Source organism: Homalodisca vitripennis, unplaced genomic scaffold, assembly GCF_021130785.1.
Source record: "Homalodisca vitripennis isolate AUS2020 unplaced genomic scaffold, UT_GWSS_2.1 ScUCBcl_11745;HRSCAF=21128, whole genome shotgun sequence".
Taxonomy (NCBI): domain Eukaryota; kingdom Metazoa; phylum Arthropoda; class Insecta; order Hemiptera; family Cicadellidae; genus Homalodisca; species Homalodisca vitripennis.
The window spans coordinates 1-11559 of record NW_025787857.1 but is presented as its reverse complement, the minus strand read 5'-3'; the positions used below and the strand labels follow the sequence as shown (position 1 = coordinate 11559).

Here is an 11559-nt window from a genome sequence, read left to right as displayed (position 1 = left end):
AAACTCCTCACACAAGGACCACTCCGTAGGCCAAATCAAACCATAATACAACGTAATCCGTACCTCATTCGGGCAGTATTTTGAATATTATCTCAAAACAAAAATACCTGAGCGGATTTTAGCGCAAACATGGGCTATGTGATCATTCCAAGTCAGCCCTCGATATTCCTAGGATTTTTGAAAAGCTGACTTCTTCCGTTGTGGAGTCAGCCAACAAGATGACAGACCCTCACTTGTTACTCACCAGTGCGCAAGACAAAATTCAAAACGTTGGTTTTTGAAGAGTTTGTTGTGAAATTGAGGCTGTGAAAAGTATTGGACACAGTTGATTTAAAAAAGCCTGTTGTTCCAAAGCTTCGCTTGACATTGCATTGAAAAAGAGAGTCGTATTATCGGCAAACTGAACCAAATGTCCATGCAGAAGCGATGATTTTATATATTTTTTTATCTTTTATATCTAGGAAAAGCACTGGGACTGAGGATAGGACCCTTGAGGGACTCCATATCTCAGGTCAATTGGTTTGGATGATTTATTTGACATCTGGACAACTTGGGATTTGTGGACTTAGGAACGAGCTAAGCCATTTAAGAGGCACGCCTCAAATGCCGTGGGACTCAAGTTTGTCGAGTACTGTACCGTGGTCAACACAGTCTAATGCCTTGGTCAAGCTTAAGAACACACTCATTGTGTGGTTTCGATATTCAATCCCTTCAACAATCAAATCGACAAGACTCACACTGCGTCTGTTGTCGATTTGCTCTTTATGAAACCAAATTGTTCACTTGAGACCTGATTGTATTTGTCCAAATGTGAAGCATTCTTATAAAAAAAATCTTTTCAAAAAGTTTGCTCGACTCTGGTAAAATTGAGACAGGGCCGATAGTAAACAATTGAAGCTGGGTCGTCCTTCTTTAAAATTTGAATTTGAGTTTGGAATAATAATAGTTTACTAATTGAGTTAATGGTGTCATTAAATGGTTGCAGCATTTTTTATGAGCCGCGGGGACATTAAATTGAGGTTGTTTGATTTTTTGGCAGGGAGCTGCTGAATTACTCGGGAAACACACCCCCAACGAGAGGCGAGATGCCATTTACTATGTGGGGCTCTGTCTTCGCAAGGGTGCGTACTTAAAGGTCAGATGGCCGAGGACCTTTACCACCAGCTTACGGATGCGAACAAGTCGCTAAACTGATTGGCAATCTCTGTTTCACACCACCCAAAAGCCTAAATCCAATTTTAATTTAATTGGTTTGTGAGATTGTGTTCTATTGCTAATGATGCCCCAAATTGTTTTTGGAAGAGAGAATTAATGTTTAGGCATCATATGGTTTTGTAGTTTGAATTATTTGTACGTTTGTTAAAATTCTTGAAAAACAATTTAAATTGTTTATTTGAAGTGTTTTTGTAAATTTTGGAGGAGCATTTTTAGTTTCTCTCTAAAAACTAAAATACCCACTGTGATCCAGTTCTTTTTTGGTTATTTTTTCACAATTATTTGTTCATTTTTGTCAACGGAAGCAAATATTAATATGGAAATTTAGAGTGTCGTTAAAACATCTAAACTGCTGCTCTACGAGTTAAAAATGCATTTATAAAATCCCATCTTTCTTTAGAAAGGGAAGTGTTGAAGTGAGAGATGTTTTCTGTTCTCATGACTCTTACTGTTTGCTTAATTTTGGGCTCCCTTCAGAGCTGTACCCCACTAATAACGGATCCTTGGCCATAGTGGTCTGAAACAGCTGTATTCACTACAGGCACAAGCAATACTTGAATAATTGGTGACGATATTTTCGATTGCAGATTGTGTTGTAGCCATCACTCTCATCGGAGTTTTGACTAGCAACTCCAAGTAAAATGACCTAAGGTAAATCGACTGATCGAGTTGTGGATTGGTTATTGTTGTCCAACGCGTCAATGTTTTAAATCCCCCATCACCACAACTTCCTGACGTTGTTCAGTCAGGCATGTCAATAAATTTTTTGGACTTTAGAAAAAAAGATGTCTACATTTCCACTAGGAGCCAAATTCCAATCGGCGACCAATTTTAATTGATTCGTTTGAAGTTTGATCCCGACTGCTTCAAAGGTTTTTGTTCGATTGATTCTTGTATTGGAAAAGGGGGGTACATTTTTTTTCAGAAAAATGCTAACTCCTACTTATTTGGAGTGAGTTTGATAAAAAACGGAAGTAATTTGAAATTTTGCACACAGTGCGATGTTCTCCATGTTGAAACCGTTTTCGGTTACAGAGAGATTTATCTTTAGATCCTCGCAGGTGTTGAATTTGATCCAGTTTGTTGGTTGCATAATGGAGAACTTTGATGAAACATTCTTATTTCAGTTTGTTTTGATTGGGTTTTGTATGGCAATTTTGTCCAAATGGGGTCCCTAAAAAACAGAATTTGAATTTTCACGGACAACAACTGTAGGGTGTCCATTTGGAGATAGAGATTCTCTCTGCCTCCGCGTAGCTTTTGTGGGGTTGTGTCCAAGGTGTAGTTGGGACTGGGCGGCACACGGGGGACTACGGTATTTGCAGCTTCGTTACTTATTGCAGTACCTAATGTAGTAGCTACTTATTGCAGTAGTCTATCTGATATTTATTAGGTAACAAAAGCTTATTTATATTTATACACGCTGTATTTATCTCTCAAATCATTGCACATTATTTATAAAAATTCAACAAGGGTCTTATTTGGAACCTTCCCTTTTTAGTATTTTTAACTAAAGACAGTCAAGCCGTTGAACCTTTTTATCTATCTAGATTCGAAAATGTTTTTAAGATTTATAGGGCCACTCGATGACTGTTGCATCTTACCAAACCATTTTATAGTGCAATGGCTGGTTCTACCTCTAAATATTTTATTGCCACTTCGAACTAATTATTTGTTATTCGTTTTGTTAAATTTGAGAGCTGTTGTTATTATTTATTTTATTGAATTTGACTGATAATATAATACTTTCCTATATTTTCTAGTTGTATTTGTTTGTAACTTAACTTTTGTTGGTTAAATTTGTTCCTGTTTTTGATATCACACATTGTCATTAATTATTTTTTCATTTGTTTAAAATTTTTGATTGGTAAATTAATTGTAAAATGATAACACAATACATAAACAAACAAAAAATATCCTTTATTGCTTTTTAACTATTACCATATTTGTGTTGTAGTCGTGAAAAGTAATCAGCAATGTTATACAACTTTCAATAAACAGTACTTTCAAAGACATATTCATTACATAACTCACATAATTATATTTACATATTTCAGTCACATATATCAGCCATGTAAATCTAATTTTATGCCAAAACGGGAGGATTACGTCTTAAATTAATTTCATAAACTAGGGAAAATTCAACAATATATGTAAGGAAACATAGAAGACCAGAGATAGACATTTGGGATAAACTTGATTGTGTGTTCGGCAAAAACGTCTAATCTGAGATCTCTGTCTGAATGTGGAGAGACGTAATTCCACTTGGCGTCTATTGTCTAGGTAGGAGAAGATATGAGTAGTGTACGCCTTAAGAGTCTAATTTCTCTAGAAGGGGTTTTGCCATTTATATGTTCTAAAGCCTTTGATTAGATCAGCAAAAATACTAGATTGTTGAATTATTAAGCTCAGCCAATACTTTTTTAGAATATTCTTGCACGGCCCACATGGTTGACTTGTGCCGTTGAAACTCAAACTGATAAACACTTAAATATCATACTTATATAAAAATCCTAGAATTCTACACGTATTTTTTTAAAGTACCCTTGAGAAGACTGGCAATAGAGACATTGGTCTGAAATTATTTTGGACCGATATTTTCCTTTTTTTTAAATTAGCTTAATTAATATTTGTGCGTAAATGTGCTTGAATCCATACAAGTATTTAAACATATTAACAAGGACATCCACTACCTTATCCACAACACGATTTCATTATACAAGGACTTAAACCCCACTCATCGTTACAAGGACGAGTTGTTTATTGATTTTACAGCTCGACAAACTTCTTGTTCATCTACCTGCCATAAATATGTGGTATGAACATCTTGGGTTAACTAGGTCATAATATATCCATCTGGCTGCAATATGGTACTTTCATATCTTATACATAATAATGAATTGCTAAATGGTGATACTAAGTGCTAATCTCGAAAATTGGCTGGAATGGTTCGGTTAATCGTTTTTGTAAAATATTTGATGAAATCCGAGGAAGATTTAAAAGAAGAGAGTGATAAGAAAATATACCTGAAATATTTGGGAATTGTGAAAAATATTGTAGTATTTATGTTTTATAATCTAAAATGTAACTGGTACTAAACAGTTGTATGGTATTATCAGACGAAGTTCGACAAAAAGGCTGAAACTTTATTAAATTTAAACTTTATAAAATATTAATTTTACAGTAATTGAAGTTAGTGTAATCCGGGAAGCAAATACAAACGTTTTTATCTAGCGTTTACTTCAGATTGCTCCAGTGTTACGAATTTAAAATATCTAATTCAGTGTAATACTATCAAAACTCTGTTGCAATATCAACCTTAATAAACGAAGCTGTGGATGTCCTAACGTATAGTAATCCAAACTGGTGGGCTTCCTTGACATTATGGTATAACATTTTAACAGTGGAAAGGAGAGAGCGAAAGAGCGATTTCACGCGAGCTTGACGCGTTCCAAAACCCTGGCACGACCTGCGTACAACTCAGAACAACGAACTCCAGGGAGCAGCGTTGTTCCAACTGCTACCTCAGCAAATTTCCCTGCCTGATTTTACCACCCAGTAACTGCGCACAACTGCTCCTGGTATGAAAATTACCAGCTTACTGCTGACAGACTTGGACTTACAATTCATGTGCTGAATTAAAATATTATCTTTTTCTCCACCTGCACTGCTTAACCTAATAAAGTCTGGAATACCTGCATTTATTCATTACTCGTTTACTACAATTAAATGTTTCTTGCTGAATAAAAATAAAATATATCTTACTGATATTTAATATTTTAAATTGGGCCTGATTAAACCGCATACGGATGTTACCGGTCTGGTCTTAGAAACTATATGCTGGGGTCGTCACACCCTGCAAAACATGATGTAAACGTCTGGTATTTTACACTGTAACGAATTTATAACCACGGAAAGTAAAATACATAACCAAACTTTTTTCAAGAGAAAACGTTTTTGAAAGTGATATTTAATGGGGGTTTAGCTACAGATTCACAAAGACTTGATTATTTTTACACACGCAACGCACACGCACACGCACACGCACACGCACTACGCACACGCGCGCAACACCACACACACACACACACACACACACACACACACCGTATATAGTCTTTCTTCATTATACTATACTATTGAGAAAGAAATTTAAAAAGCGAACCTTGTTTTCATTGTTTCCTAAAAGTTTATATTATCAATGCGGGAACGAAAAATTTATAAAAGCTGGTAGATGGATAAATGTTAATTTCGTTCAGTTAGTTGAGTTGTATAATCTTTGGAATAAGTTTGTAAGAAAAACTTTAATCCATATAATAAAAACATTGAAAATCCTTTTTCCGAAACTTTAAAATTTTAAAATTGTATATTATTTTTGAATAATTTTAAAAGGCACGCTAAAGTTTATAGATTATACTTTAATAGACAAATCTAAAAATAACTAATCCCTTTAACACTCACAGAGCTTGAGAAATTTATGGAAAGATCTTTTACTTAATTGCAGTAAGTTATCAATGTAATAGAATGACAAATGAATCGGTTTTTTTAAAAGGGCGTAAGTCATCATTTTTCCGATTTTCCACTTTTAATTTTTTTCGAACTCTATACTACTAGATACATTGATTTTCATTAAAAGGGCGTTTGTTAATCGTTATCATTTATGGTAGAAAAAAAATACTTGAAATTCTGATTCAGTTTAAAAGGGCGTAAGTCAGTATTAGATTTTTTTTTAACAGGCGTAAGTCAGCTGCAAACCTTTAAAGCTGCTGTGTGTATGCTTGACTTACGCCCTTTCAAAACAAAATTGAAACACGCCAGCTGTTTCATCATTACATCTTCATTCTTAATGAAGAAGTGTTGTTTGTGTTTTCTAACCTTACTTTCTTGAGATATTTTATCTTTCATTACAAGCAGATGATGAATGATGTGATTGGAAGTCCTCGTAAGAGGAAACGTCGAGATCCATCTAATTACAAACTAAATTATTGTTAAAGAGGCTCGAGTAAAGGGACAATCTTATGTCAGCCATAAGGGGAAAGAAGTGCCAGCCAAGAAACCACAATTTGATTGCAGGTAAGCTAAATAAATGTTTAAGTTGTTTAATTATAACAAATCAAACTTTAAAACAAATTAAAACTCAATATGGCATACCTCACTAATGCTTTCTTACATATCATGATGAGTTTTACCTAGATTGTTAGGTTATGTTTATGAATAGGACTACAGGTTTTCTTTGTCATGGTTAAGTATTGTAGCCTACAGTTCTTGTATGTTGTTACAGATGTGCCAACAAATGTTTAAAAAAACCTCGGTGAGGAAGACTGTCTTGATGTATTCCAAAGATTTTATGACATTCCTTCCAAAAATGAGCAAGGACTTGTATATCCAAGATTAATTGGACGCTGTAGATGTGCAACAAAGACGGCCTAGAGAAGACGTCGTGAACAGAGGAAAGAAAAATGCTTCATTTTCTTATCATCTTATGGTAGGAGTTACACGGAAAGAGGTATGTTTCAAAGCTTTTTTATCCGTGTTCTCCATTAGTGAGAAACGAGTTAGGAGGATTAGAAATCTAAAACTTCTAGGCAAAACTCCGAGGAACAAAAGAGGTAAAGGTGTCAGCCATGCTTTACCTGTCGAAATCTATCATTTAGTGCATGAGCACATACAATCTTTTCCACTCAAAGAAACACATTATTGTGGCAAAAAAAAATACTACTTGTCTGCAGACCTGAACATTAAAAAAATGTGGCAAATGTATCAAGAAAAACATCCGCAAAGTTATACCTAAGGTTAGCCTAAGTTTCTTTTGGCAATATTACCATGATAATTTGTAACTATCCATTTGGTCGCCCACAAGTGGATGTATGTAGCACTTGTGAGGAGCTCAATATTAAAATAAAATCTCCAAACTTGAATGATGTGGCGAAAAGAGCAGCAGTTGCTGAACTGCTTGTCCATAAAGCCAAAAGTAAAAAGTTTTACTCAGCTTTACAACATGAGCAATCAGAAGAGGGTAAAAATGAAAAACACGTGTTATCCCTAGCCTTTGACTACATGAAGACAATTTCAATTCCAAAATTACCGGTTCAAGAGCTCTATTACATGAGGCAGATATCAGTTAATGTTTTTGGGATACACAACCTAAAAGACAACAAGACAACAATATTTTTGTACCATGAAGGGGGAGTGGCAAAAAAAACCCCTAATGAAGTTTGTTCTTTCCTCAATGAGTACTTAAAGTCGGTGTCTGATCAGTATACTGAACTTCGACTGTTTAGTGATAAATTGTTCTGGACAGAACAAAAATCAGGCCCTGTCAAGATTGTGTCTGTATCTAACAGACTCGGGGAGATTTAGGAAAGTGACTCAATACTTTCCCTTACGTGGTCACAGTTTTTCTTCCCTGTGATAGGGATTTTGGGATCATTTCCAAGGCCCTGAAGAAAAATGACCGAATCTTTACTGTTCATGAGATAACACAAATCATTTTGCAGTGTTCCTCACGCTTTGACAAATTTACAGTCCATGAAGTGCCATCTGATGTTGTGTTTGACTTTAAGAAGTGGCAGGGGATATTTTACAAAAAGTCATGTGTTTCGCAAGAAACAAAAGGCAAACAAACAAAAAAAGAAGACAATGGTGTCATTTCAGATTAGCTCTCTGTTCATGTTTGAGTACAACAGTGACAGCAAAGGATGTATCAAAGCTTATCCAAATATTAATGGAATTGTATCGCATACATTCTTAATGTCAAAGACAAAAGAAGCAGTTTGTCCCCCAGCCAATTTGGCATATCCAGAAAACCGAGTACCGATAAAAAAACCTAAGATAGAGGACATAAAGAAGCTAAGAAGTTTTACATTCCACAGGAACACTCACTGTTTTATGAAGAAATTTACAACTGGCCAACTATTGACTGTGAACATAATGTGGTTGATAGTGATTTTAGAATTAGAACAAACAGAACTTGATTAAACTTTTTGATGGTTTTCTACATTTATTTAAATGGTTAAACTTGTTAGTTATTATTTTTTAAATAAAGGACACACATTGTAATTTCATGTACATTTTGTACTTTGCTATGTAAATAAAGGCCTATTATTCATGAAATATCTTGTAATCATTCTATCAAAGATTTGATTTTTTTTTAAAGGGCGATATTTTTCAAATTTTAAAGTTAAATATTACGTTTGTTTTTTACCGTTCACTAATGAAACTTTGTAAAAATACCTCTACTCTTATACTTTATAGGATAATAAAATAAAAACCAACTTTTGTTACATAATCTTTTACCTATACAGTTTTTTTTAGTTTTCCAAAAGTTTTCATTTCTTGGACTTACGCCCTTTTAAAAAAAATCCGATTCAAATTTGTTCAATAAAAGATTAACTCATTTAACTACCCTTTTAATATAGCCTTCAGCTGTCTGCCTTGTTTTATGGCTACACATAATTTAATATTTTATTGATACTGGTTAGGTATTTAAAAAGGAGCTTATGGCCCTAAGTTCACCTTCCGGAATAAAGTACTTGTTCATTCATCTAAAAATAACATCCTCCTACCATATCAAGAAAACGAAATAAAACTAAACGAAAGGAAGAATATTTAATACTACAGCCCAACTCTTGTAACAGTGAAGTTTCAAATCTCAAATGGTTGTATAAATTATGGATTCATGTGCCGTAGTCATAAATTGATTCATGTCATGAGTTTTTTAGAATAATTATTAATACAATTTATGAATTTATTAAGGACAAAGAGTATTATATTGTTTTATCCATTTAATATTCATATAATGGTCAAATATTCCATAATTATTGTATGGAATGTGTGCAGGCATTCCTTGAGTGAAGAATAAACACAAACGTAGTCCAAAATTTGTTTGGTTTGTTATTGCTCTATATTAGATAATACTGTTGTTAAGTCTGAGCAAACTTTAATATTATTACTTAATTCTTAGATAAAGAGTTAAGTAATATCAATAATAACTTTCGCTCCAAATATAATTAATAATTTATCTCTTCACTGCTTGTGTTATAACTGTTACAATAAATTTACTTGTTACTGTCAATAAATTAGTTAAAGTTGTAAATCTATTAATAAACTAGCACTAACACTTATTACTTCAGTATTATACTAAATTTGTGTTAAAAATTGCTTTCAACAAATCTGTAAAATTAGCCAATATGTAATGGACTTTGTTGATATATGATATATTCAATACATATAGTACGTCCAAATAGATACGAGTAATATATTCGTGATATATTATAGGCAGGTAAGAAGAAGGAGATGTTCACGATGACCGAGCGTTTCACGTTTCATTATTTCATTTTCGTGTAGTCTGATCGAATATGGCGGGTGCAATGTTGTTTGAGAGATCTATGTCACAACAAAGTAGGGAAGATTTGAGCAAAATTCCTCAAGATGATCCAAATGAAGACACCAATGAAGAACATATACGTGCCAAAGAACAGGGAATTCTACAGTTGGGAGAAAAGTACAAAAATGAAGGTAAAGCTAAAGAACTTGCAGACCTAATAAAACAAACTCGACCTTTTCTAAGCATGATAAGTAAAGCAAAAGCTGCTAAGTTGGTTCGTTTCGCTGGTAGACTTTTTCCTTGATTTAGAAGCTGGTATTGGAATTGAAGTACAGCTTTGTAAAGAATGTATTGAATGGGCTAAAGAGGAAAGGAGAACTTTCCTGAGGCAATCTCTGGAAGCTAGATTAATTGCTCTTTATTTTGATACTGGTATGTTTACTGAAGCTCTACAGCTTGGTTCAACCTTACTCAAAGAGTTGAAGAAGTTAGATGACAAGAATTTATTAGTTGAAGTCCTGCTTTTGGAAAGTAAAACCTATCATGCTTTGAGCAATCTTTCAAAAGCCCGTGCAGCTCTTACCTCTGCTCGAACAACGGCTAATTCTATTTACTGCCCACCTAAAATGCAAGCAGCACTGGATCTTCAATCAGGCATTCTTCATGCTGCAGATGAACAAACTTTAAAACAGCTTATTCATACTTCTATGAAGCTTTTGAAGGATATGACAGTATAGAATCTCCTAAAGCACTGACTGCACTGAAGTACATGTTATTGTCCAAGATCATGTTAAATACACCTGAAGATGTCCCAGCAAATTGTCAGTGGAAAACTGGCCCTTGAAATACGCAGGAAAGGATATTGAAGCAATGAAGAGTGTCGCTCAAGCAAGCCACAAAAGGTCACTCGCAGATTTTCAACAGACCTTGAAAAACTTCAAAAAAGAACTTGAAGAGGACGTAATTGTTTAGAGCACACTTGGGAACGCTGTACGACAACATGTTGGAGCAGAATCTATGCCGAATCATTGAACCGTACTCTCGTGTGCAAGTAGATTTTGTCTCTCAGTCTATTAAACTTCCAAAACTCCAAGTGGAGAAGAAGCTTTCACAAATGATTTTAGATAAGAAGTTCCATGGAATTCTTGATCAAGGTGAGGGAGTGCTGATTGTTTTTGAAGAAACTGTAGTGACACACAAAACCTATGAAATGGCATTAGAAACCATAAATAGCATGGGAAAAGTTGTGGACACTTTGTACCAAAAAGCAAAAAAGTTATCATAAGTTTTGTTGGCAGTGTATAGATTTTTTTATTTTGTAAGGTTTGGACTTTCATTTAAAAATTTTTCTTAACCATGTTAACAGGCTTTAAGTAAGGTACTAAGTTGTAAATTAATGGTGTTAAAAATACACTTCTAACTTATTGCTATATATCTTTTTGTGTCTACAGTTCATTTCTACTAATGCCCTTTCTAATAATTTTCCACTGTAAGTAATGATTTTTCATTAGATCTATAAATATATTAATTGGTATGATTAACTGTTAAGAGAAGATTTTCCTTTCATAAGTTGTTTTTGTTACAACTATACTAATAATCAATTAATAAATGTCGTTAAGTTTAATCATTTGTATTCGCGACAAAGTTATTCATGTTAGTAAAACTAGATCCAAAAAAGTGAAAATTGAAATGTATTAGTCTAATTTAATTTGCATTTGCATTACAAGTTACTGCCAGGCCATCAGTAACGTTTAGTAAACAAGTTTCTGTGGGTAGTCTTTGATAATGTGTTTTCATTTGTAAAAGTATTTGATAGGCTACCTGTTATCTTAATTTACACAAACCATAACCTATCTAATATTTACTTGTTTTAGATCATGGTTGATTTTTGATGCTATACATCGAATATGGTCACTACATGATTATTTTTAGTGCTCAATTGTTTTTAATCGTTTTTTTTAGAGAATAATGAAATATGATAATATAAAATCTGTACTCGTTGTAATGTTTTTGTATAT

The 11559-nt window shown here is 33.8% G+C and overlaps 1 pseudogene; it reads left to right on the top strand.

The window, feature by feature from the left end:
• The first annotated feature begins 9513 nt into the window (after positions 1 to 9513).
• Positions 9514 to 10975, top strand: LOC124374960 (annotated as a pseudogene).
• The last annotated feature ends 584 nt before the right edge of the window (positions 10976 to 11559 follow it).